This window comes from Desmodus rotundus, chromosome 3 (assembly GCF_022682495.2).
Source record: "Desmodus rotundus isolate HL8 chromosome 3, HLdesRot8A.1, whole genome shotgun sequence".
Lineage (NCBI taxonomy): Eukaryota > Metazoa > Chordata > Mammalia > Chiroptera > Phyllostomidae > Desmodus > Desmodus rotundus.
The window spans coordinates 85,183,537-85,209,637 of NC_071389.1; the positions used below are offsets into that span (position 1 = coordinate 85,183,537).

The following is a 26,101-nucleotide window of genomic DNA, read 5'->3' on the forward strand; positions in this document are numbered from 1 at the left end:
AATGAATGAGTAAATGAATGTCAAGTTTGTTTCATAACATGAAGTAACAAAGTCAATCTACATACTTATTTTCTGCATGTATTTCATTACTTACCTGGGGTGTGCACTTGATGCAGTGCCTGAAATTGCCAAGTTAATCACCATGTAGCAGTCAGAAGCAATGGGTAAAATCACCCCAGTTCTCTACTCACCATGAAATAACAAACACTCAAGCACTAGATATGACTTTCTTTCTGAGGGCTATACACATATTATTTTCCATGTTTACAAATGGTCAGGGCTTTTCAGGGCTATCCAGGTGTGTGATTTTACTGCAGCGTCTTCAGCACTTTTTACAGTTGAAAACTCTGGTCTGATCCTTGGACCTGGGAACGTGGGGACCTGTTCCGTGAGCAAGATGAGCCAGGCAGTGTGAACAGCGTCACTGGGGGTATTAAAGCATTGCCAATGGTCTCCACTTATGCGTGCCGTTTGGGGGTCTACTTAGCTGAAACTGCAGGAATTCTACTTTAGTTCTCTGCATTCCCCATTCACTGAACACACAAAGGTGCACATACAAGCTCCTTATTGAAGTCTTTTATTTATTTATATTCTGCTTTGTGAATGAAGAGCTCTGTCTTACAAAGAAGCAAATACTGAATTATAAGTATTTTAGGCACAGAAAGAATCTTCATCCAATGAGAATAGCACAATGTTTTCTAATATTTGCTATCTTGTTTAAAGTCAGAAGGGGGAACAACTGTGTCCCCTGAAGTTAAATCATTTAAAAACTCTAGTAAGCAATGAATGTTACCTCATGGAGGGAAGGTTGGCGAAGAGAGTTATTTAGCCTTTCCTGATATTCTGATATCTTTGAAACAACTTTTATAGTTTAGAAGTATGATAATAACTCATCAGTGTAAAATTCAACTGAGAATCAGGAAATAAGCAACTTCTGGCTTCTGGGCAGCAAAAGGCGATGCTCATGCTCATGCTTACTATCCATATATTTCTGACATCTTGATATTCAGTTCTCTAATGTCTGTAGATCAGAAATGATCAATTAGAAAGGCAAGAAGAGGTTGCTATTAGCAGTCTACTGAGTTCAGAAAGAAGTGATAAGTGATAGCCAGATGGTAAGGTTGGAAAAAGAACAAAACTAGACAAAAAACTCAAGTTGGAATTTACGGTGGAGTCCTAGGGTGTGCTAGCAAATAGCAACCTCAAAGATGTGTAGTTTCTGAGAATGTGACCATCTTGTGGCCTAGTATAAATCTTGTTATAAAAAGTAATCTTTTTTTTTAATCCTCATCCAAGGACATGCTTACTGATTTTAGAGAGAGGGGAAAGGAGTGAGAAAGAGGGAAGGAAACATCTATGTCCTGACCGGAAATTGAACCTGCAGCCTTTTGGTTTCAGGGAGGACGCTCCAGCCAGCTGAGCCACAGTGGTCGGGGCTAGCTGTAAAAAGTAATCTTTTTATGACAATCCAATGTAATATTTGAAGTTTATGATAATGTTTTGTGTATATATTAACTTTATGATTTTTTAGAAAAGGGAGGAAAAAATAAGGCAGTGTATAATACATTTTAGAAAAATTCTACTCCAAGTGGTTACCATTTAAAGGGAAAACCATTAGCCATTGGAAATAATGCATTCCTCAAGTTATCTGGGTAAAGTAGTGATGTATTTAGGGTAATAGTTACACAAAGATGTTGTTAGGAGCCCATCCCTAGGACTGCACTGCTTATCTGAGAGGGAGAGCTTAACTGGCTGCATTACTATGGGGAGTTGGAAATTTTAAATATCTCACTCCCTGCCTCGAAGCTTCTGCTTACTTGCCACTCCCAGCAGGTCCCTTATCCCCCCAACCTCTTCCACATTGTGCCACTCCTCCTATGTGCCTGTTCCGCCTCTGCACACTTTACAAAATATATTCCTTAAGAACCTGCAATATGCCAGCCCTGTGCTGGCACTGGGATAGAGAAATAATTAGCCAAGACTTGTTTCGACTTTCAAGAGATATCCCATCGATTAAGCCTGTGGAACCCCTTGTTCTGAGAAACTCAAATTCTCAGGCTTCTCCACAGCACTCCCCCTACCTCCACACCCCAATGGGAACTTGGTTCCTCCTTAGAGATATCACTTCCTTCAAAAGCCTTTCCTCAAGAAGACTAGTTCTCCCAGTTCACTGGGGAGGCCATGGAGTCTACGAATGAGTTTTCTGCTATCCCTTCTACACCAGGCTCACCATCTCCTTCCAGTACCCCCTTCCTGTTTCAGTCAGCTTGGGATGCCTTAACAAACAAGAGAAATTTATTACCTCAACATTCCAGAGGCTGGAAGTCTGAGATCAAGGTGTTGGCAGTGGTGGCTTCTTCTGAGTTGTCTATTCTTGGTCTGCAGGTGCTTCCTTCTCTCGGTGTCCTCACTTGGTCTTTCCTCTGTGTGTGTGGAGTATCAGTAGGAATACTTACTCCTGGTATCTGTGGTTCCACAAGGGACATTCAAATTTTCTGATGCTGAAGATTTGATGAGTCCAACAAAGATGTCCTACTCTAAGGCCACCAGTCCTATTGGATTAGGGCCCACCTCAGTGACCTCATTTTACCTCAGTTACCTCTGTGAAGACCCTATCTCCAAATACAGTCACCTTCAGAGGTGGTGGGGACTAGGACTTCAACATATGACTTTTGGGGGACACAATTTAGCCTATAATACCTTAATAATAATATCCTAATAATACCTTAACAATAATATCTGATGTTGGTGACATCTGTTTATGCTTGCTTCTCCTCATCTGTACCCGTGTGATCTACTGATCTTTAAGCCCTTCCTTCACCATAGCCTGAGACACTAACTACACATTTTTCCTTTCCAGCCTGTCCCCATCTTCATTTTCAGTGACAGCACCATCCATATCAAGGGCATTATCCTGTCCTTTTTTCACAGTTTTCTCCATTTCCTCAACCCTGTGAATAGGATTTCTGCTCCATCTCACAAGCCATTGAGTTCTCTTTTTCCTCTGAGGTCTCCGGCCCTGTTTCCCCACTCTCAGTCCCTTTCTTTTCTTCACACCCTGCCTCCCCTCCCAGCCACTAAACCTGCTGCTCTCCTTCATCTTCCTGTCCCTAGACCACTCCCAGTTCTCACAGTCTCAGCCCCCTTCCGGTGTCATCCCCCTTGTGATGGGTTCCACTCATTTCGATTTCCAACCGTCAGTAATCCCTACCATCTGCTTGCTTTCCTCTGTGGCTGCACGGTTCTGAAGCTAAAGCAGAACTGAACTTTTCTACCACCAATTCCTGGTTTCTTCTCTGGGGCTTTCCTACACTGCTGCTTCTCCATATCCAGAGACATCACATAGGAACCCCTGCACCTTGCCTTTTTCCCATGGCTAGTTCTCGGTATGTTCCTATTTTCTTTCCCCCTTCCCTCCTGTCATAGAATACGAATTGTCTTTTTACCTAAGGAGGATCTGTCTGCCATTCCTTCTCTACCATAGACAGACAGATAAACACACCCCCTCCCCTTGTTTCTGTCTCATATATCTGTTCTCTCCCCTCTGGAACTACATTCCTTTCCTGTTGACATAAATGGGCTGGGTGGTTACCTTCTCTGAAACCCCTTTCCAGGCTCCGATATTCCTAGAGATCATTTTCAAGGCTCTGTTGAGCAGGGAGTCTAAGCTTTGGCACCATTGCCATTTGGGGGCTGGATAATTTTTTTGTTCTGGGTGCTGTCCTGTGAATTGTAAGATACTAAGTAGCATCTCTGGCCTTGACAAATGACCCATAGATAACACTGGTACCATTCCCCCAACTTGTGACAACCAAAAATGTCTCCAGACATTGCTGAACATCCTTAGGGGTCGGAATCCCCCCTAGGTGAGACTCACTGGTGTAGACGTAACAAGGGTAGACTTTGCTAGATCACCTGTAGCCAACAGTGCTGGGTACAGAGAATATCCAGCTACAGCTTTAGAATATGGTCTGCACATATGGAATACAATACTTGGAAAACAGAAAGAGGTTCATACCTTAGGTTGATGTGAAGGAGAGGTAGTTAGGAAGCAAATTAACAATACTTAATGCTGTACATTCACTTACCTTTCCAGTTAAATCTTTGTTAAACAACTGTACAGACAGCAATGGCCCTTCTGCAGAACTCTAATCCAGAGCATTTTCTTGAGATCAGTCACGACAGTCAAGTAGGCATTGCTATTAGCAAACTAATTCTCAATTGACTAACAATTGACCAACAGCTTTTGGAGTCAGACAGCCTGGTGTGCATCCCAGCGCTGCGTACCTGCTGTGTGATGTTGGGACTTGGCTTCAGTTTCCTCAGCTGTGAAGTGGGGAAGATAATAGCACCTACCAAATTGGAGGTTGAGCGGACTAAGCAAGATAATACACAAGGCCTTTGACAAGGCCTGGCACATTGTGGGTGTTCAATAAATATTAGCTACTGTTATCCATGCTCTTGATACTTTCCTCTCTGTCCCTTTTATCATTGCACTTCTCAGGGATCATGGCCTTCACTTCCTTTTCTTTGAGTCACTGTTTAACCCTTTGTTTCCTGGGCCTTGCCTTTCACTCTCAGGTCACCTTAGTTTCTCCTATCTCACCTTTTTTTTTTTCAGCTACATGCCTTGATTTCTCTTTAACACTGTTAACCACCTTTTCCCTTGCCAGCCCTCCCCCTCAGTGCTTCCTTGACTGTTCTGCTTCTTTACAGGAATGTGAGACAGCACTTGTCACTCCTTTTTCTTTCACCTAATCGCAGGCATTTCCCTGGGTTCAGCCTCTAGCCATTCATTGTCTACCCTCTTCATCTCTCAGGTGTCTCTCCAGGCATTTTTCCTGGACCTGACCTCCTCTAGTCTTCCACACACTACCTCCTCCTCCCCATCACCCACCCAGGTGCCCGAATTTTCAACCAGAGAAGCAGTCTTCCTTCATGCTCTTTTCTTCTCACTCCACAACCACTTGGGACCAAACCCAGTGGATTCCATTTCTTTAACATCTCCTACTTCTTGTCCCTCTGCCTGTCCCACTGGTTTTGCTTTAATTCCTCACGGTCATGGGTCACTCTACCACTGCTGCAGTGATTTACCTGCTTTTGGTGACACACCTTTTGGTCAGTGCTCCAGAGGGATTTTTTTTGTTCTTCCTCTCATATTGAGTTGGTCAAATTCTGTTGAATCTACGTCCTAATTGTGGCTCAAATCAATCCATTTCTCCCCACCTCCAGAGCCAGTGGTTTACTAGGTCCTTATTGTTTCTTAGATGGACTCTTCTATTAATTCCTAACTAGCCTTCCTGTCTTGAGTCCTCCAGACCCTTCTCCACAGTACCATGAGGGATGCTCTGTCTACCCTCCTCCTTAAGCCCTTTCAGGGCCTCACTGTTCGATAAAGTACGCATCACCTGTGAGATAGAGCTCTAGGTGGTCTGGCCCACTGGCTATTTCTCCAGCTCCATCTCTTGCTGCCTCCCCTCCTCCCTCTGCTCTAGCTACAGAGGGAGGTATTTACAGTCCGGGAGACTGACTTTGTTTTACACCTCAGTCTCTTGCACTTACTACTCACAGCTCCCTCTGCATGGAGGGCCCTGCGCCCTCCTCTCTGCCTGCGGGACACCTACACATCTTATGAGATTCAGTAGATGTGTCACCTTATCCAAGTGGCCTTTCCCAATGTCTACATCCTTTCTCTTCTTGATTCTCTTCCATGGCAGAGCTCTGTTTTCCATAGATTTCAATAGCACCTAGTCTGTCACCTTGTACTTCATTGTGCTCCCACCTCTGACTTTCTCATTTTGTCTTTCATTCTCTCAGTCACCTGGCCAGGACCCAGCATTATCTTGTTCCTCACTTCTTCACCCCCACATTCCCAGTCCATCAGCTGATATTCTATCACTTCCTCCTCTGAAGTGGTTCTTAATAATCTCTTCTCCATTCCCTCTATCTCTACCCTAGTTCACCCTCATACCTAAGGTTTTCCACGGATTGTATTCAAAATTCTTGTGGGGCAGCTTCAGCTTGCTCACCTCTCAGTCTCATCATCTCTATATTCCTGTATACGTTATAATCCAGCCACACTGGAATCCTTACTGCTCTGAACAGGACCCATGACTTGCTACAGTCATGCCTTTGTACCTGTTGTTTCTAATCCAATCCCCACCTACAAAATTTCTAGCCATTCTCCAGGGCTCAGCTCCATTGCTTTCTCTTCCATGAAGCTTACCCCAGTTATTCTGATTAGAAATGACCTTTTTTCTCTGAGCCCCTGAACTTTGTACTTATTTAACAGTTCTTATGATATGTTGTGGGTTTGCATTTCAAGATTACTTCAGGTACTTGTGAACTCTTTTAAGATGCAGATTATAAATTATCCATTTTTGTGTGGCTTCTCCACTACAGAACCTAACACAATTTCATATAGGTATACACATATCAGCTTTATTGAGACATAACTTACATTCCATACCATTTGCATATTTAAAGTATACAATTCAATGGTTTTTAATATATTAAGAGTTGTGCAGTCATCACCGCAATCAATTTTAGAACACTTTTTATCACCCTTAAGAGAAACCTCTTACACATTAGTCAATCCCCGTGTCCCCCCAAACCCTCAGCCCTAGGCAAACTATTTTCTGTCTCTGTAGAGTTGCCTAGTCTGGACTTTTCACAGAAACAGAACCATACAATATTTGTCCTTTTGAGTCTGGCTTATTTCATTTAGCAGGTTTTCTACATTGATCCATGTTGCAGCATGTATTTGTACCTCATTTTTTATGGATGTATAACATTCCAGGTATGGATAGACCACATTTTGTTTATTCATCAGTTGATGGGTATTTGGGTTGTTTCTACTAAAAAGCTATTATGGATAATGCTGCCCTGAACATTCGAGTACAAGTTCTCATGTGAACTTATGTTTTCACTCCTTGTATATGTACCTAGGAGTAGAACAGCTGGGTCATGTGGTAACTCAATGTTTAACATTTTGAGTAATCGACAAGCTGTTTCCAAATGTGGCTGCAGCATTTTACTTCCCACCAGCAATGCACAAGTGTTCCAGTTTCTCCACACACTTGCCAACGCTTGTTATGTGTTTTTGATTTAGCCATCCTAGTGGATATGAAGTAGCATCTCGTTGTGGTTTTGACAGCATGACTCTTTTTACCTATTAATTTGATAAATATTTCTCAGATACATGATTTTTATATATAATATGAACAAACAGAACTTTCAGCAGGTCATTTGACTTGCAAGTTTATTAATCAGCTAGAAAAGATGACACAGTGCCCAGTATCATTAGAATTCAGTTTTTAAAAGTTACTTTTAAACTGTTTTCTTTCTCTTTTTAGTTGCCAGTGTTATCTAGGTGACATTATAAAGGTGGTGATTTGTCATGACAAATTCATGTAGCTTTGCAGATTTGAATGTATTCTACAGAATAAGCTAAATCACAAGCAAAATTCCAACTTCGATGTTTTTCCTACTCAAACCCTACCACTGAATGAAGAAACCAGGACAGGCTAATTCCTGAGTCCAGGACAGAGCACATGAATAAAGTAGCATCCCCTACACGGCCCTTCCTTTGCCTTGTCATTGGAACTTGTTACAACTTGGAAGCTCCAGACACCAATTCTGTGGTGCTGTGTGAACTATTACTCCTGCTTAAAGACTTCCTCCCAAGGCAGACCTGTCTTCAAAAAAGCATTTGATAATACAGGTGGGGACATGGGGTAGAAGAGACTTAGAAAAATGCAAGTGCTAAAGCGTCTTTGCACAGAGTTTTCCTCCGTAAACAGTAGACCATGGGAAACATAACAGGTTTTGAAAACTTAATTTTGATGAATCTGGACATCAGAGATACAGCCAGCTGAATCAGTTCCCTCTTGGGCAGTGGTTTAGCCTTATCTCAAGTCAGAGGTAATAGTCCAACTGTTTTTGCTTTGTTCTAGAGAGTTCTGTCTTGGCCAGGACCCATCCATTTAGTCCATCCCTAGTTAGACACTTCTACCTGCAGCCCTGAAAACTAGAGTGCCACTGAAGGCTGGAAATTAAAGGCCTATGATTGGGCCTAAAACTTTGTCTGGTGTGCAGGTGTCCTCAGAGGAGCTGGTGTGGTGGAGTCAAGGTCAAAGGTCGTAATAAGTAGAGTAGGGACCTTTCTGTACATATACAACATCATCTTGCCTAACTAGTCTCAAGTGCATAATTCTACAGTAGTATTCTCTGCAACCATTAGGAAGCATATTTGTCTTTAGGATTTGGGGTGTGTGGTGGTGTTTATTTTCCACAACCACAGTCACCCTTTATCTGTCTGAAGTTGTTTCCAAAGGCCGAGAACAGGCCCTTTCAGAACCTCGGTAGGAAAAGTATTAACAGTTGGAAACATGTCAGCTGCTTTAAGGAGGAAGCACAGCCCAGGCCTGGTTTCCCTGGGCTCCCTGATAATTTGGGCCACAGCAGCCAGGGCTAAGCACGGTGGAGGGAGCTGTAGAGATGGAGAGCGGCCCGGAGGAGGCCCCTGCTTTTCAGAGTTGAAACAGGAGCCCTCTGAGAGAAAGAGATATTGCATGTGGCTTCCCTGATGCCTAGGAGGGTGATGTGGATGACACAGCATCAGCCGTTCCTTCGCGGGGTGGGGACACTGTGGCCCTAGAAACCTCTGCCTTCCTGCCCCTTGGGGGCCGGCAGCTCCCGCCTAAACATCAGTTGTGGAAGGTGGTGAGGAAAGAGTGACAAGGGCCAAGTCAGCGTTGAGTTTGTCGGACGGGGAACACGCTCCCGGATGGCAGCACCAAAGTTGAAAGGACCAAGTACCGCTCCCTGGGAGAAAAAGCCCTAAGTTGGGGGCCGGGTGAAGAGCCTGTTCCTTTATCTCCTGACCCATCATCTACTCGCCTCACCTGGATGCGGAGCGAGAACCTCGTGGAGAGGGAAGGGCACGGGTGGGGTTCACCTTACCATTCACCTCCAAGATCCCAGAGGGGCGGCGCCAGGCCAGGCACCTCGACCCCCACGCTACCCCCTCCGGGCCTCCGAGGAGCCCCTCTCACACACCGGGGCGTTGCTACCTCTCTCCTCTCCTGCGTTAAAATAGTGAAACAAACCACGGAGTAAAGTGATGGAAAGCTGGGGGCGGAGAGTCGGCTGCCGTGAGGGGCGGGAGGGGAGGGAGCGCGGTGGTCCTAAAAGGTGGCCGGCCCGCGAGCGCTGGGCTGATTGGGATCAGGCTCAGCTGCGGCCGCTGAGACCCTTACCCTGGGGCAGCCCGACCCAAGCCCTGGCCCGGGGCGCCTGCGGAGGGCTCGCGGCAAACCTGGGGCTGCGGTGGGGGTGGGGTGGGCGACTGCACCTCCATCCATCCTGGAATGGAAACAGCGGTCACCCCGCTAAAGCCGGGGCGGGGGGCCAGGCGGGTACCGCGGCCCCTCCCACCCCCAGCCCGAGCCGCCGCCGCGGCGGTTCTGTAACACGTCCCCAGGAGACTGGCAGGAGCAACACGTGATGTGTCTACTTATCAGGGTGAGCGGGGGAGAGCGAGTCTCCGAGCGTGCGGGCGCGGACGCGGGGCGGGGGGCCGAGGCGGGGGCCCGGACGACGGCTGGGGCGCCGGGGGCGCCAGCTCCTCGCCCACCTCCCTCCCTGAGGGAGCAGAGGAGGAGGGGAAGTGACTACGGAGTTGATGAACTTTGCACATCCAGAAACGCCATTTTGATTCCTTTTCCGGAACAAGTTTGCATCTCTCCTCGCTCTCTCCCCGAAGCCCACCGGTCCCCACGGCATCATGCCTGGGAGCCGAGCGCCCGGCCCGGCCGTAAGTACGCGCCCGGGGTTCCGGCTCCCTGGACTCGGGTGGCAGCGAGGTGTCCGGGGCTGAGTGGGAGCGACCTTTTAAAGAACTTTTGGGGATGGGGAGGGTGAAGTCTCCACAGCGCGTCGTACTTTTCAAACTCGCTGTCTCGCGGAGTCGAGGACCCGAGCGCCCCGCGCCGCGCTACGTGCTCCCGGGGCGGCGGGGCTGGCCCGGGATGAGCTGGGCAGCCCTCTCCCCTCGGGCTGCGCGCCGGGCCGCTCCTCCTCCTCCCCCCCCGCCCTCCTCCCCTTCCTCCGCTCCTTTCCCCTTCCCGAGCCGCCGGCTCTGCCAACCAGCTCCCAGCGCGAGCCGCCGCGGCCGCCGCAGCGCCCCGCCGCCGGGACCTGATGCGCATCCATATTAGCCGTCCGAGCGCAGGAATCCGGCCCGACCCGCGCCGCCGCGCCCGCCGCCCAATTTATTTTTAACCACCGCCGCGGGGACTCGGATGGTGCACGCACCGCCGCCTGAAACATCTTCCCAGCGCTGCTCTCCATCTTCCGCCCTCGCTCCCCCGACATCCTCCCCCCCCATGTGGGAGGGGAAACTTTTCTCCTACATACTTTCGAGTCCCTCTCGGGCCGAGCAGCGCGGAGATGACGGCGCCCGCCTGCGGCCGCAAGGTATCGGGGGGTGCCCGCCCAGGGTGCCGGCTCGGGGGTGCCCGCTCGGGGCTGCGCGGTGGGAGCATCCGCCGCACCCTGCTTTGCGGACTTTGATCCTCCCCGGCGGACGGCGCCGGCCGGGAGGGGGCCGCGGGCAGCCCTGCTCCCTCGTCCGTTCCGGGCTCGTGGCTGGGGGTCACGCCGACCACCGTCCCGGGTGACCGGGGGCTGAGGGGGCCGGAGCCCTGCCCGCGTATTGTTCCCTTGCCCTTCCGTTGGCCGTGTACGTGTTTTCGTGGGAGCCATCGGTGCGGAGCTGAGCCTGCATCGCGGTGGGGGGTGGGGGGGCTCGGCGCCCGGCGCCGTCACGAGCACAGGAAGGAGGCCGGGAGCATCCGAGGCGGGGCCGGCTGCCGGGGCCCGCTTCGCCGCCCAGCTGTGGAGCGCTCTCGGAAACTTTTGTCCGCTGCCCGCTGGACCAATTTTTTGCGAGTTCCTGGAGCTTCCTTCCTCCTCCCATCCCGGCCCGCAGCGCCCAGCGACGGTGTGGGGGCGGGGGGAGCGGCGTCGAGAGGCTGGGGACCCTGCGCCCCCCCCACCCCCGGCCTCGGGCTCAGCCCCCCGCGCCCCCTCCCCGCTCGCCGTCTCTTAGGAAACTGCGACCTTAATGGTTGCTAAGGAGCGGGGAGGTCCTTCCCGTCGCCGGCCCCCTCCCTGGGAAGCGGCGTGTTTTCTGAACCCGGCCGAGGGTCGCGTCGAGGATGTGGTGACTTGTTCCCCGACCGTTCGCTGGGCCGCGCGAGGCGCGTGAGTGCGGGACTCCGCGCGACGGAGCCCACTTCTCGGCGGGGCCACTTTACTTTTCGGGCGGTTGCGGGTGGGTAGGGGTGGGGCGCAGGGGGCTCGAGGACCCGCAGGCGGGCCGGCTGGTTGACAGGCGCCGTGGTGCAGCTCGCTTCCAGCGTCCGCGATGCATCCGTGATGGGTTATAAAAGAGGAGGAAAGTATTTCTCCTTGCTCAGCAGATTTGCCCTTCCTCGCTCCTTACTGGTTAGAAGATAGAACGTGAGCCCAGATCCGGACGAGCAGTTCACATTCCATTACGAAATTCTACACGGCTTCAGAGCCAGCAGCAGCACACATTCGGGGCACTTCGGAGTTTTTTCTTCTTTGGGGGCGGGTGATGGTGATGGTGGTAGAGAGGGATAGAGGGTGAATAAAAAATACAACTTTTTTGTATGCTGAAAAACCTGTCCGAGGATTTTCCTCAGTAGTGGTATTAACTCTCATGCTTGTTTTAGAGTTTAGGTTTAAGCTTAGACTTTTGAAAGCCAATGGAAATAGAGTTTGCTTGTTGGATAAGGATGCTGGAAATAGCGAGGTATTTCTGTCTTGAAGAGGAGACTTGAGACGATTTCTGCAAAGACTGAGTAGCTAATGTGCATCCCATATTTTTGAGATTTTCTTCAGATATGCAGTGGTCTGTGCATGCGCGTGAGTGTATTCTGAAATAAGTTTAATTGAAGTGGAAGGTGGAGAAGAAGGAACTGCAAAGAAAATTATGTGGTTTTTTGGGGGAGGGGGTTGCTCACCCCCCCCCCCCTCCGGTCCCCACCACCACTTTCACAGTCCTTAAAAAGCATCCCCCAGATCTGGTGCCTTTTCGAGTAGGCAGGTATGGTTCTAACACATGATGTAACCCGGAAGTCTAAGGCTGAAGTCTTGGCTGAAACTTCTTTCTTCTTCTTTTTTTTGCAAACATTTAGTTCTGTGCTTCCTTCAAGAGTCACAAAGAACTTTTGAAGGACTGAGTTCGAAATTATTCTTCAAATTTATGCAAAGGTGAACCACTAATTTTAGGGTTATTTTTGTTTTTGTTTTTTTATTGCTGCTCTCTGGAGGGAGCCTTCTGGGTACCGGCTGATGGATCCTGCTTTGATGTGTTTTGAGCTTTGGTTACACTGATGAATTAAACATTTGAATGGCTTTTATCAAGTTTTAAATGTGTGAAAAAATACTTTCTCTCCTACCCCATTTTTACAAAAGAATGGGAGAAACCCTTTGATTTAGTTATTTGTTTAGCTTGTACTTCCACTTCAGGTTGTTAATGAACTTGCACTGTTTTATTATTCTGAAAAATACTGCTAAGCTGGTTGCAGTTTAGGATGTTTCTTTTTAAAGAGGATTTGCTGGTTATGTGATACTCTTAAATGCTGCTGCTTAATGTTATATGGCATATGAATCTCTGGGTTTTCGTAGACGCTACTTATTTCTCATCAGAAAATCAGAATCTAAGCCCTATGGCCGAGAAGTGTTTGTTACTGATGGGGAACGTGGGTCTGACTCAGCTGGCACAGGTGGTGCATCCATTCCAAATTGCTCACATCATCCAACAGGTGACCTTTTGACTCAAGGGTCTTTTATTTTAGATTTCTTCAGGCTGACCCCTGAGGTCTTATTTACATCTGAGACAGGCACAGAATATTGAAAATAAACCTAACCTTGTTAATCCTGCACCTGATCAACAGCTGTTTGTTAATTACAGTAGCTAGTTGCTTTCATTATGTAGCTTTCATTTTTATGTACAATTTTTGAATTGCTGTGTTGGTTCACTTTCTAGGCCAGTTTGGAAATCTCGATATCTTATGCTTAGTTGTCAACATCATTTATTACCTTCAGCAAACGGTATTTTCTGATTTATAAAGTTTAAGAAATCCTACTCTTTTAGGGTTTTGTATGTCATAATTAACATAAATTTAACTCCTGCAAAACTTGGTTAAATGTGTTTACTAGAAACAGTCAGAAGTGAATCCTTTTGATGTGTCTCTTCATTATCCTTCTGAAAAGTAGGTGATGCTCAAAAGGTCATAGGATAAGGGTTGCTAAGCAGCTAAACAGAAGGATGCTAAAATTAACCGAAGCGTTTTTGAAAGGGAGTTCTTTCCCATTTTGCATTATTTACTAGATTTAATTGATTTCTGAGTCCTCCATGTCCTTTGACCCAGGAAGGTAGGGTGTTAAGTTTGTTTTGTTTTTGTTATCATATTTAAATAATCTCTCTTTTGTAAGTGTCTTTTAATTGAAGTTCATGCTGTCTGACCAACTCTGGTGTCAGATGGCAGCTTGTCTGGGCGGACTTCTTGTCCATTACCTGTGTGTTCAGGTTAAACCTTCCCTTCTGGAGGGTATGTGTGAGTAACATCACCATACTTCATTTATTAATAACAGAATTTTTAGTTGTTTTGGAAAATCTACCTAACACATAAAGTGATGTCTAACTTCAGTCGTTATTAAACAGATTTGCATTTAAAAGATAGAAATGCAACATAGTATCAATAGAAAGTATGCAGTGTAGTCTCTCCTGATAACAAGACACAGTTTTCTTCCCCCTTTACTGAGATTATCATTCCTTTAGGTTTTGATAGGGCTTCTCCTTTGCATTCCACTTCTCCATCTCAGTTTACTCAGCCCAGTTCTTAATACCTTTAGAAGATAATTATATTAGGTTTAGAATATCTTTGGAAGGACTGACCAAATGTTAGGGAAAAAATTGTGATTTACATTACATTTTTACCCGAAGTGTGTTAAAGGATCTTGAGTTTTTTCAGTGAGATAAAATGGTTGAATGCTAACTGAATCCTTGGTTGGTAATCATCTCTTTGCTGAAAGTCAAGTCCTCTATAAGTCAAAAGTTTCCCTGCCTCAAGGTTACTTGTGTGCATATGACCTACTGAACAGGCGAGTTGGGTAATATTTTTTATATCCAAATATAATTAAGAAATTGGATGGGTTCCTTTGAGGGGGTGGGGTGTGTGAGTTTTCTGTCTCTGATTTAGGAAATGATTTTTGGGTAGAAATAGCCATGGCACTCTTCAAAACGCAGGGGTCACATGCTGGTTTCCACATCTTGGGAGGCCTCCCTATAAATCAGAGGTGAAAGGTGTACTGTATGAAACCGAGGGGGAGGCATGCGACTTGTTTTCTGAAATGCATCACTTATTTTTAATTCCCCCCACTCCCATAGGAGGCAGAATACAGAGAGGAACACCATCTGCTGTGTTTGCATTACAGCTGGGGTAGAAGAATGAGAAAGATGGGGAGTGAGGGTGATGGACTTTTCCCTTTTGTGTTAGCTGTCCTGTGGGACAGTCATCAACTGTGCTGATCTGTTTCTTGGCTCACCTTCCCTGGGCATTGACTGCTGGTGGAGATGGGGTGCGGTGGAGAGGAGGAGAGGCTGGGGAGGAGGGCACAGGGAGCTGTTTCTTCCAGTTACTGGTGCATCTTGTTTCTGATGGTACTTCAGAATACAGGTGAGCCAGTCAGCCATCAGTAGAGGTGGCTGCTGGTGAATAGGTGCTCCAGATAAAAGGAGTGGGAGAGGGTGGAGACTGTTTGTTCAGTATGATTCAAGCAAGTAATGCTAAGAGAATTTGAAAGCCTCTGTAAAATCCCCAGGACCGGGCACTGACTGCTCCTGCAGGATTCACCTGAGGCCTTTCAGACTCCATGAGGGCGGGTGGTCCTGATGGGGTGGAGAAAGCCCAGTGAAAACCCCCACATTCTTTGTCAGCCGGCCAGACTGCAGAGAAAAAGTCTCAGTGGGGGTAATTAGATAAAGCTTTTAAATGGCTCTATTTGTTTTTCCCCTGGCCTGCTAGGTATCTCATCTCTTTTTCCCCCTTTTTCAGAGATTGGGGGGCAGGATTGTTATACGAATGTTTGGAGACTTCTAGTGGTTTAATTACTTAGAAAATTTCCTTTTTCATTAGGGTGTACCTTGGACAAAGTGAAGAAGACGCTTATAAGTTCCAGTTTTATCCTCAGAGCAACATAGTGAGGGTTGGGTTGGGTATATTAACCCGTTTTACAGCTATGCTTATTTCCACCAAGTGGTTGGCCTTAAATCAAACCTAGGATCCAGAATTCCTAACTCCAGCTCAGCTCTGTGCAATGCCTGCTTTTTTCTTTTGTAAATTTTATTTATTGATTTTTAGAGAGAGGAAGGAAGAGAAGGAGAGAGAGAAACATCAATTTGTTGTTCCACTGAGTTAGGCATTCACCGGTTGACTCCTGCCTGGGCCCTGACTGGAGATTGTGCCGCAGCCGTGGTGTTCCAGTGTGGCACTCTAACCGACAGCCATCCGGCCAGGGTCTACACCACCTGCTTTTTAAAGTCTTCTTGGCCTCAGAAGACTGAGCAATAAACATACAAAATACCTCTGTATCTGTGTGTGTGTGTGTGTGTGTGTGTGTTTAAAATGGGACCAGGTCCTTTTAAAAATAATTCTGTGGTTGAATCTGAAGATGTAAGCCAATTAAAAAAGAAACTTTTTAGCCTTTGGCAGCACTTCGGTTAATGAATACCATTATGCACGTTTTTTCAGCAGCTTTTCTACACCGTGGGGTTGTTGTAGGGATGAAATAAAAGTTCCAGAAAGTCAAAATCTATATATGGAAGAAAGTAGTATATTTTGAGCTCAGGAAGCTTTGTGGGTGTCCACTCTGGATTTCCTTTCCAGAATTGTGTACAACACCATTACTTTAGGCAGAATTTGCCTAGGAGTTTATGTTCAAATGAGGGGAGGAAGCACTTTCTTTTTGCTTCGAGTGCCAAGAGACAAACGGAACTGGCAATATATTCTTAGTGAATAAGGACTGGATAAGGAAGAGGTAGACTGTCAGCTTTAGACTCTGCCTTTAAAGCGGTGGTTCTCAACTTGTTGGTTTTGCCTCCAGGGGGCATTTGGCAAAGTCTGGAGACATTTTTGATTGCTTTGCTGGGGGAGGGGTGCTCCTGGCCTTTAGTGGGAAGAGGCCAGAGATGCAAACCACAGTGATGGCCTCACAGCAAAGGATTACCCAGTCCCAAATTGAGTGGAGGACTAGCAAGTGTGCTTTAAAGGAGCTGTAGCTGTAGCCTGTGTCTTATGTGCAGGTAGCCTGGGTGTACTCATAGCATTACATGTGATATATTTGGACATCTGAAATTTCATAAAGCAAGGAAGGTCTTATTACATGCCTGTAAGGTATGATGGTTGGCAAGTTCGAGGTTTCACAGAAAATTTGGGGTTGGGGAAAACCTTAAGTGGCATCAAATGTATTTTAAAACCTCTTGGTAAATAAAAGTTCTAGAACTCATCTGCTTCTAAAGCAAACCAGATTCATTGGCACGGGGAAGCTGTTCTGGTAGTTGGCTCAGCTTTCCAAGTCACTTCTTCAGTCATTTAGGAAACTTGCTCCGTGCTGTCATCTGCCAGTCCTCCCTCCCATTGTAGCGTAACACGAAGTATACCACCATGGCCCCCTCCCCACCCCTGCCCCCACCCTTTTTAAAAGTGTTGGAACTAGCCCTTACTCACTTGACAGCTAATGCTTCTGCTCTCCTAGTCTCCCTTATTTTGCCTTCTCAAGTTTTTGCAAAATTCTTACATAACTATCCACCCTTTTTATGGGGCAGTGTTTTGGAGTCTGGCTTTCTGTGCATGCATCTCTTTGAGAGGGTGGATGGCAGACCTGCTGCTGGGGCTGGAAGGAATGGGGAGGAAACACGAGGAAGAGACCATGGTTATTTTCATGTTCTTGGGACTCCTGGACCTTGATTTAAAAAAAAAAAAATGTGTACAAATATAAAACTGAATTCCTCAAATCAAAAATGTTTCCGATAGTGACAGGAGTGATCGTTTAGCCACAGGAGCCACTAGTCCTGGTCGTTCCCCCCCCCCCCCCCCAGGCCTGTCACACAAGCAGGAGGCATGGATGAGGCTCTGATGTGGAGAAAGAGGTAGGAAGAGAGTGGAAAATCCAGAAAAGGGACGGCTGCCTGGGTGGGAAGTGATAGTTGCCCCCTGGATTCCCACTTCCCATCTAGAAATGTGACTCTCAAAGGTAGCTCTTCTTAACATCCTTAACTAGTGGACAGACTGCCAGCATCCAGTTCACATCCATTGGTGCTGATGGCGCTCAGTGACCTGCTTGCTCCAAGGCCACCTGTCCCCCCTCCCTGCCTCCCTTAACCAGAGGTTTTGGTGCTTTTTTTCTTTTCCTCCAGCCTATAAATTGGTGACTCGCTGCTCTCCGTCTCCATTTACAGCTTTTCCCAACCTGGAACCTTCTGTCACCCAGGTCACCTGTAGGTACCTCAGAGGTAACGTGTCATATAAAAGGCATTTTCCTCACTTCTAGAATGGGATCTGAAATTCACCATCCACCCTGTCTTCCAGGCCAGAAGGCATGTTGCTGTCCTTGACTCCTGTCTCCTTCAGCCCTCAGCCCCACAGTCCTCAGCAGATCCTCCCTGAAACTTCAGTCTCACACTGAAACTGACTGTCCCACTGCTCCTGACCTAAGGCCCTCATCATGCTGCAAACACCTCCTCAGTTAATTTCTTGCCACCAGTGTGTCCTTACTCCAGTTCACTCTCTGCTGTCCTCAACAACTAAAACTGCACATGGTGTTTGCCTGCTGAAAAACATCGCATGGCTCCCTGTTGTCTACAGAAGAAATCCAAACTCCTCACCTTGGCACACAAGGAACTTTATCATCAGCTTCCAAACTGTCTTTCTAGTTTCAGCTCTTGCCATTCTCTCTTCTACACCATTGCCACACTGAATACTTTCTCACTACTTATGCTTTTGCATGGATTGGTCATTCTGTTTTATCCCCACCCACTTCTAGCAAATGACATTCCTTAAGTCTTTCAAGACGAATTTGAAACAGCACCTCCAGGGAAAATGAGGTCCTCCACCCAGAATAACCCTTATCCCGGTCTGTTGAGTCTGTCAGTTGTAATTTACCTGTTGACATGTCCCCCACCCCCAAGACTAGAGAAGAGACTTGTACTCATATTTTCTCTCCATCTTTTGTACCTAGCACAAGTATTGGGTAGTTGGTGCTTATTTGATAATGGGTGTTGATTGGAGTTGTTTTCTAATGCAAAAATGAGTTTTTGAAGAGGTACAGGTTATTTTTGGAGAAGAGCATGTGTAATTTGGAAGCTAAGTTCTAAATATCAGTACAAAGTAAAAGAAGGAAACTAATGTTTTCAGCACATCCATCATGCAGAAATTTGGTTAAGTACACACTAGTGAGAAAGAATTTTGAATTACAGACGTTTTAAAATAAACGTTTGCTCAGCTTAATTTACTCGAAATTTAAGAGAAAAAAAAAATCTATGTTAATGCCTGATTACACTAAAGGCTGTCACACTCGAGCCCTTACTAATTATAACCACTGTTGATTGGCTCTTGGTTTGAAGTTTATGTTAAATAGGAGAGGTGGGCACACAGATCAAAGCCCAAAAATCATTTTAGAGCTCCAATGTGTGGGCCCATTTTCTTTGTTTAGTTAGATTTTTGTTTCATTAGTGGTATGAGTTAATAGGAGTATTGGTCTGTGTATAATTTAACTTTTCTTTTTTTCTGTTACTCCTTGGATTTAAAACAAAATACCAAACCAGAAACCTATAGGATACGGGTCTTACTTTCTTTGTGTTTGTGCATGCTCAATATACGTACTTGACTGAGGTTGATTATACGCAATATTTATAGACAGAATCATCTTCACTGTTTTATTTATACCAAGATTTAATTGTAGAAAAAGAGAAAAACTACTTATGAATATACAAAGTCATCTTAAAATCTTTTCTTACCTTTCTTTTAAAAGTGGTACAAATATCTCCAGAAACCGGAGAGGAACCAGGAAGATGGGGTGAGCAGCGTTTTGCTTATGGACACTCTTTACATTTTGAACCATGTGAATGAGTTTCCTTTTCAAACAAGGAATTACAAACATATAAAAAGCCGTTTTCTTTTCCATTTTAGGGCTTTTAGTTGTTTTGAGGGATAATTATATGAAACTGCTTAGTGACATACCAAGCAGCTTTCCCACGACTTACTTAGTTAAACCTATATTGGATTAAATTGTCCTACTTAACATTTTAAACCAAGTATAATTTAAAGGAAGCTTAACTCTTATATCTCTGAATTTATAAGATTTATGAAAACCATTTGTGGTACAAGAACTTTGTAAAGCTTCATAACCCCTTCTAAAACGTTATATTAATTTGGATTCAGTATCAGATTCAATATCCTTTTGGAGTATAGGCAGTTTTGTAACCCCAAATTTGCCACCCTCATAGTGGTTTTTGTTTTGTTTTGTTAACATTTACAGATCTTTAGTTATCAACTTTTATTTATCAATAAATATGTGAATTATCTACTATATATCTGAATACCATGGGTATTAGTATAAGAGACAGTTGCTACCTCTTTCATAGATGTTGAAAGAGACACATGCAACCACTAAATCATTTTTACATCTGTGCTAAGTGCTAAAAGTTAAGTTTGACAAGAACATGAAGTGAAATTTGGCCTTTGTGTCTGTAGCAGAGGATGCTGGAAGGCAGGTCAAGGAAGGCACCCCATGGAAGTAGCATATGAGTTAATGTCTGAAGGATGGTGAAGGGAAGGAGGGTATGCTAGAGAACAAACAGCTTATACAAAGGCCCTGAGGTGGGAGAGGAGGGTATGTTCACCGAGGTGAGTTGTGTGGGTGGATAGATACAGAGAGAGAGAGGAAAGACACAGTAAGAGTAAATGACGTGTGTGGTGAGGTAGAGAGAGGCTGGAGCATACTGCTTGTGGCTCACCTTTACTTGACTCTGGAAAGCTGTGGAGGGTGTTAGGCTAAGGAATGTCATGATGAGATTTGTGTTTGAAAAGATTACTCCTGCCCAGAGTGGAGAATGTGGAGAATAAACTAGGGGAATAGGCTAGTTTTTCAAAACGTTGAAAACTAGTGATGGCTTGCAGAATGGTGGCAATAGAGGTGGGAGCCTCACTGGGTTTGGTAGAGATTTAAGTGGAAGGAAGGAAGGACTTATTGTGGGGTGGGGTGGGGTGGGAAATAGTGAGGTGATTTTCAGGTTTCTAGCGTTTGTAGTGGGTGGATGGTGGTACGCCTTTCTTTGAGTTCAGAAAGTGGGATTCAGCAGGGATTAGGAGGAAGGTATATTCCCTACCCTTTAAATAGTTAAATATTTATGTTTTCAATTTTTTTCAGCATTTGTTTCTATTGGTTAAAAATTACATACCTGACATGGATGAAGCTCGAAAAGTACTTACAAAAGTGAAAAAGGAAAGCCATGGTCTTCCCTGTGGAAACAAATGAGTGGCTCCCCCCCGCCCCCGGGGTTTTCCTCCTTCCTTTTAATTTCCTGATGCCAAAAGGAACTGTGGATGATTTCTTGTAGATAGCCTGAGCTTCTGAATGATTTTCAGATAAGATATACAATTAAATCTAAAGAGCCTTTAAGTTGCTGTTCCTTTTTGTGATGCTTTATCTGACCGACTCTGCAGCACAGGGCTGAGGGGAAGAGGTTTCGAGTAAGCACCAAGTTAGGCCTCTCAGAATTGCTTGAGCTTCCTTTCCTCAGGAGTGGCATCTCATGACCTCATTTTCCAGTTTATTTCTTAGTGTCTCAGTGATCACCTCATGCTCTGAATGTCTCAGACCTACATCAGTATTTTGCTTGACCAGTAATCTCTGTGAAAACAGAGTTCATTCAGTAAACAAAACTTGGTGTGTGTCTTCTGTGTACCAGGCTTTACACCAGATCTGTGGGTGCCAAAGAAAAAGATTTAACCCCTTTCACAAGGAATGGGGGCTGTCCCCTCTGAGCGATTGTGTAGCCTGTATTTGAACACCTTTGGTGATGGCCGACTTGCTACCCCAGGCAGCCTTGGGTTTTTACCGCCTTAATTAGCTTTCTTTTTTTAAGGCAAACGAAATCTTTGTGGAACAAGATAGAAAGTGATGTGTTTTCCACTGAGTGGGTAAAAACTAGAAACTGGAGTGTAGGCAGGGTGCCTTGTGCATTCGGACCCTCTCTGGGCAACTCCATGAGGGCCATCCTCAGTTACTTTCCCCCAGGCCCCACTCCTGCTTCTGAGGGGTGTCTGCCACCCCTGGGTCTGAGCTGGGTCACCATCCTGGACGATAGCAGCGCTCCCAGATTTGGGTAATGCTTTTTCTCTGATGTCATCCAAATGACTCATCGAAGCCTCAGGTGAGCCCCGGCATGCCCCAAAGCTGCTTCTCCTTTAGGGCATCAGTCCTGACGATGTAACCTGAAGGTCTCACTGGGCTCCAGAGAATCCTGGTCTCTTGCCCGCACTGGGGAGAAGGTGATTTCCCACCTCTTGCTTAGCATAGGTGTTCACTGTAAATCCCAGAGAACAGGTCACACTTTATTCTGGCCCTGCATTTGATGAGACTAACTGATAAGGGGAAAAGCCTCAACAAACACCTTGCTCCCTCCCACTTTTTAAATTAAATAGCGTGGTAAGGAGGTGCTGGTATGAAAAGTTTTTAAAACTGGGTTTAAACATGTTTTTCGAAAATTTTAATCGTAAGGTATTGTGTAAACAGCTCAGTCTTTCACCTTTCTGTGACCTAAGAGGTCCAATAAGAAGTTTGTTGTAAATACAACCTACGAGGTAATGGCCTTGTGTTGAATATCCAGAACTGGTGTCAGTGACAAATGTATGTAAGCTCATTTTCGGAGAACTCGTGCATAACTGCTAGCCAGTGGTGACACTGCACTGTGTCTGTTAGGGGATTTCTTTTTCTTCAAAGAGTTGTGTACTTGCATCCTGGGTGTTGCTTTTTGAGGGGTTTGTGGTGTTAGGTTTCCTAGCCTTTGGGATATTGGAATGTCTTCTACCTGGCTGCCTTCTGTTAGACCCTCTGCTGTGTTAAGATTAACTGAGTGAAAATTGAGTATATTTTATGTAAAGTGTTTGAAAGGTTAATGAAACAAGTTAATAAAGAAATACATGTTTTGGAATTTTAGTGAGCATTCCTCAGAGAAGTTCAAAGCGCTATCAGTCAGACCAGGCTGTGTGATACTTCTTTAGGGTGTGCGATATGTCCTTTCGTTGTAAACCCAAAGCCATTGTCGTCTTGCCGCGTATGGCATCGGGATGCCTGCTGGAAGGATTCCTATTTCCTCAGGAAGTGGCCGCTCTGCCTTAGAGTGAGTGAGTGTGGTGCATGCATGGGGCGGTCGTGTTGTAGCCGAGTGGGGGTGTGGTTACCCCTTTTTCGTTTTCATTGTTTTTGTCTCTTTTTGAGCAGCTCTTAATGTTGATGTGCGTGAATAATCATGGCAAATGTCTTGTGAAGCTTGCTTTGAGTCTTTGTCAGTCCACTGGAGAGTAAATGGTGTGTGGTCGTGTGACCATGTTGTGGTATAGGGAAGAAAAAAGAGGGGAGGAATGTGTGTGTATAGGGGAGGTAGTATGGTTAGCAGTGGTCAAATGATTGTATTTAGAGAACATGATCAAAATGTCCTGGTAGCTTTATTTCGTTGTATTCTTATAATAAGTGGAATTTTGGAAGGGCACCTCTGGCTTGCTTGTGTCTGGGAAGTCTGATGGAAGCTAGTGCTGCTACTCTATCTCCGCAGCAAACAGAGACGTAGGAATCCAGCCTTTAACCACAGAAATGATGATGTGGTTATTCATATTACAAACAGATCTACCTAAGGTGCTTTTCAATATATTCGACAGACTGCATTTGAGTTACAGGCCACCTTTGGTGGAAACATCATTAGTCAAGGCCTATCTATTTGCTTTTGTTTTTTAAAAGATTTTATTTACTTATTTTTAGAGAGAGGGGAAGGGAGGGAGAAAGAGAGGGAAGAAAGATCAAAGTGTGGTTGCCTCTTGTGCACCCCCTACTAGGGACCTGGCCTGCAACCCAGGCATTTGCCCTGACTGGGAATCGAACTGGCGACCTTTTGGTTCTCAGGCCAGTGCTTAGTTCACTGAGCCACATCACCCTGGGCTGCCTATATTTGCTTTAAGTCAGATAAACCAGAAGTTGTCTTTCAGTTTCTCTTCCGCCCTTGCTGGACTTAATCCATATGACTCCATCTGATAAGTTAAACATCTTATATTATTCCACTTTAATTTTCAGCAGTTTTTGGTTGTTAGGCTTTTCATATGGAAAACTCTTAGCACGAGAGTAGTGGGGACAGCGTTTATTGAACTAGTTACTGTTGTCCCAAATTCTTGACATGGGTCATCTCATTCATTCCTCATAACAACCCTCTGACCTTGTGATGTAGGTACAGTTATTATCCCCATTATTCAGATGAAGAAATTGAGACCCAGAGAGATGCCAGTTAGTAGGAGTCAAACAGTGCAGCCTGGCCCCAGAGCTTGAGCTTGTAGTCACTGCCAGACTGCCTCCCCTGGTGGCGTGAGATAGTCACCAAATCAGCATCCCCTGAACACCTGTGTGCGGAGCTCTGTAGTGCATGTCTAAGGGAGTGATGGGTGAGAACAAGTATGTGATGGGGCCGCTGGCTTCTGGAAGTAGCCAGTTAAAACTTAATTATGAATCAGGTCATTCTGTGTGGCATTTGACAAAGTGAGTGAGTTAGACCATGGCTTCAGTGGAAGATTAGGAGGGGGACTTGAAGAAGTGCTGGGTCACAGGTCAGCCAGTGGGGAAGTGGCTGCCCCAGAGTGTCTCAGGCCAGTATTGTTGGAGAGACCCTATGAAAAGGTAGGGTGAGGCCCTGGAAAAATCCTGCTGGAGGGTAAAATTGCCCCCAAGTTCCCATTCAAGGGGTTCCCATGGAAGGGAGGTTGTCTTTCACATGGTGGGAGATGCTCCCACAGTGGGAGAAGGTAGGCTTGGCTTTGGTAACTTCTGCTGGTCCTCTGTGTGGTTGGCAATGGGTACGTGCCTGTCTCAAATTCTTTCTTGTGAACATTTGCTTTTAACTTTACTGAAAGTGCTTCAACTGTATTTCGAAGTAGGACTAGTATGTCAGCCACTTTTGAGGAGCTGTAAGCACTTGGGGCATCGAGTGTTGCTTTGGATTTCTGTAGGGCCAATGCTTTGAAAGCAGGCCCCTTGTTGTTTTATGTTATAATGGGTTACTTTCATTTTATTTAGTATGTAAATTCAAGGTTTTGCCTTGAAATTGGTATTGGGGGTCAGGACTGGTGAGGGAAGAGGCCCATTGATCTGTGGTACTGGTGAGGTAGGTGCAGCAATTAAATTGGTCTAATTCCTAACCTAATCATAAAACATGGAGGAGACAGTCTCTAGGAGGTGCTTTGCTGTTTTTGTTTTGCTTTTTAAGCAGTGGGAGCCATGTACACTGGAGGACATCCAGTCTTTCTTAGGACGTTTTTGGGATGAGGTTACCAGTGTGCATTGTTCCTCCCCTTTTGTGAGGGTGCCTGAGCAAGTCACAAAACTGGCAGATCTTAAATTATAGGAGCACTTGATGGTCTATTTCCTGTTTCTGCTGGGTCTGTGGAGGATTGTTTTGAAATTAGTAACAAATAGGAAATTTCAGCCTGTGTGCCACAAGCTCAATTATAACTGAACTGTCTTCCATTGACTGCTACTGTTGTTGTTATCATTGTTATTTTGTTCATGGCAGTTTGCTAGTATCAGCAGAAGAGTTGTGAAAAGGAGTCTGAATTGGGAGACTAGCATTCTGTGCTCTCTCATCTGTGTAATACTGCCTGCCATCAGCCTCCCTGTTCTGGAAACCACCTCTTGATACCACCCCAGGTACCAGGGTGTAGGGGCACAAGGGTGAGTACAACACAGTCCCTGCCCTAAAATTCATCAGGACATCAAACCAGCAGAGACACCAGGACAGGCAGGGGACCCGGAGGTGGGAAGTGGTCAGGGAAAGAGGAAGTGATATCTTCAGATGGGAAGGGCTGACCAGTGGAGAAGCATGTGGGGAAGGGAAAATGAATTTCTAGGCAAAAGAACAGTGTAAGTACAGGCCCTGGAACAGAAAAATGTGAGGTTTATTTGGGGACAAGGTAGGGCAGGAGTGTGACCATAGAACAGGGTTGGGGTTGCTTTGCTGGGTTTGGAAGAGAGGGGTTTTGAGAGATGATCAGAAAAACAGATAGCTCCGTTGTGTAGGCAGTTATGGGCCATCAGATACTTTGAAGCAGGGTATGATGTGAGCAGCTCCGTCTCAAGAGAACACTGCTAAACCTTTATAAAAATGAGGCAGTTCAGCAAAGTGCAGAATGAACTTAGAATATGGTGCCACATTTAGCAGAATAATACCTCCCTCCAGCCCCCTTTTTTCCCCAAGAGATTTTTTTAGCCCAGGCAGGATCTATGGGCAGCCACCTGCAGTGTTGTCAAATGATTAAAAAGGTGGGACCTTTATTTTCAGCAAAAGCAATTCCGTTAACAACGCTTAAACTTCCTTAGTTGCGTTTTAATCATTGGTACTTATTTAAACTCACTGAGGGTAATGGAATTAGTTAGAGAAAAGAGACTTTTTCCCCCTCAAAAATACAGGGTGGGGCTAAAGTAGGTTTACACATTGAGTCCACAAAACACAGAGTTTATTCTTGTATTATTATTTATTAACTATTGTATTATTTTCCATACGAATAACTGTATGCCTGCTTTTGCCCCACCCTGTATTGAGGGTGGACGCTGGTTGTCGGAAGGGGAGTGCTTATTCATTATAAGCACCATTTTGTCAGCGAGGAGTGAAAGTGGGCGTGGAGTGGGAGCAGGAAGAGGGCTGGTAGCTCTTTGCCCTCTTGATGACCCTTTAGGGGCTGCAAGCCAC

The 26,101-nt window shown here is 45.7% G+C and overlaps 1 protein-coding gene across 6 annotated transcripts in view; it reads left to right on the forward strand.

The window, feature by feature from the left end:
• RREB1 (ras responsive element binding protein 1) overlaps positions 1 to 26,101 on the forward strand; it is a 175,046-nt gene that overhangs the window by 33,053 nt on the left and 115,892 nt on the right. For 2 of the 6 annotated variants that reach the window (XM_024552287.3, XM_024552289.3), the window contains exon 1: positions 9,538 to 9,817. The exons of 1 other annotated variant lie outside the window; for it this stretch is intronic. The gene's annotated coding sequence lies outside the window, so the exon portion shown is untranslated. 3 more of the 6 variants (XM_045189096.3, XM_053920352.2, XM_053920353.1) reach the window with 3 other exon arrangements.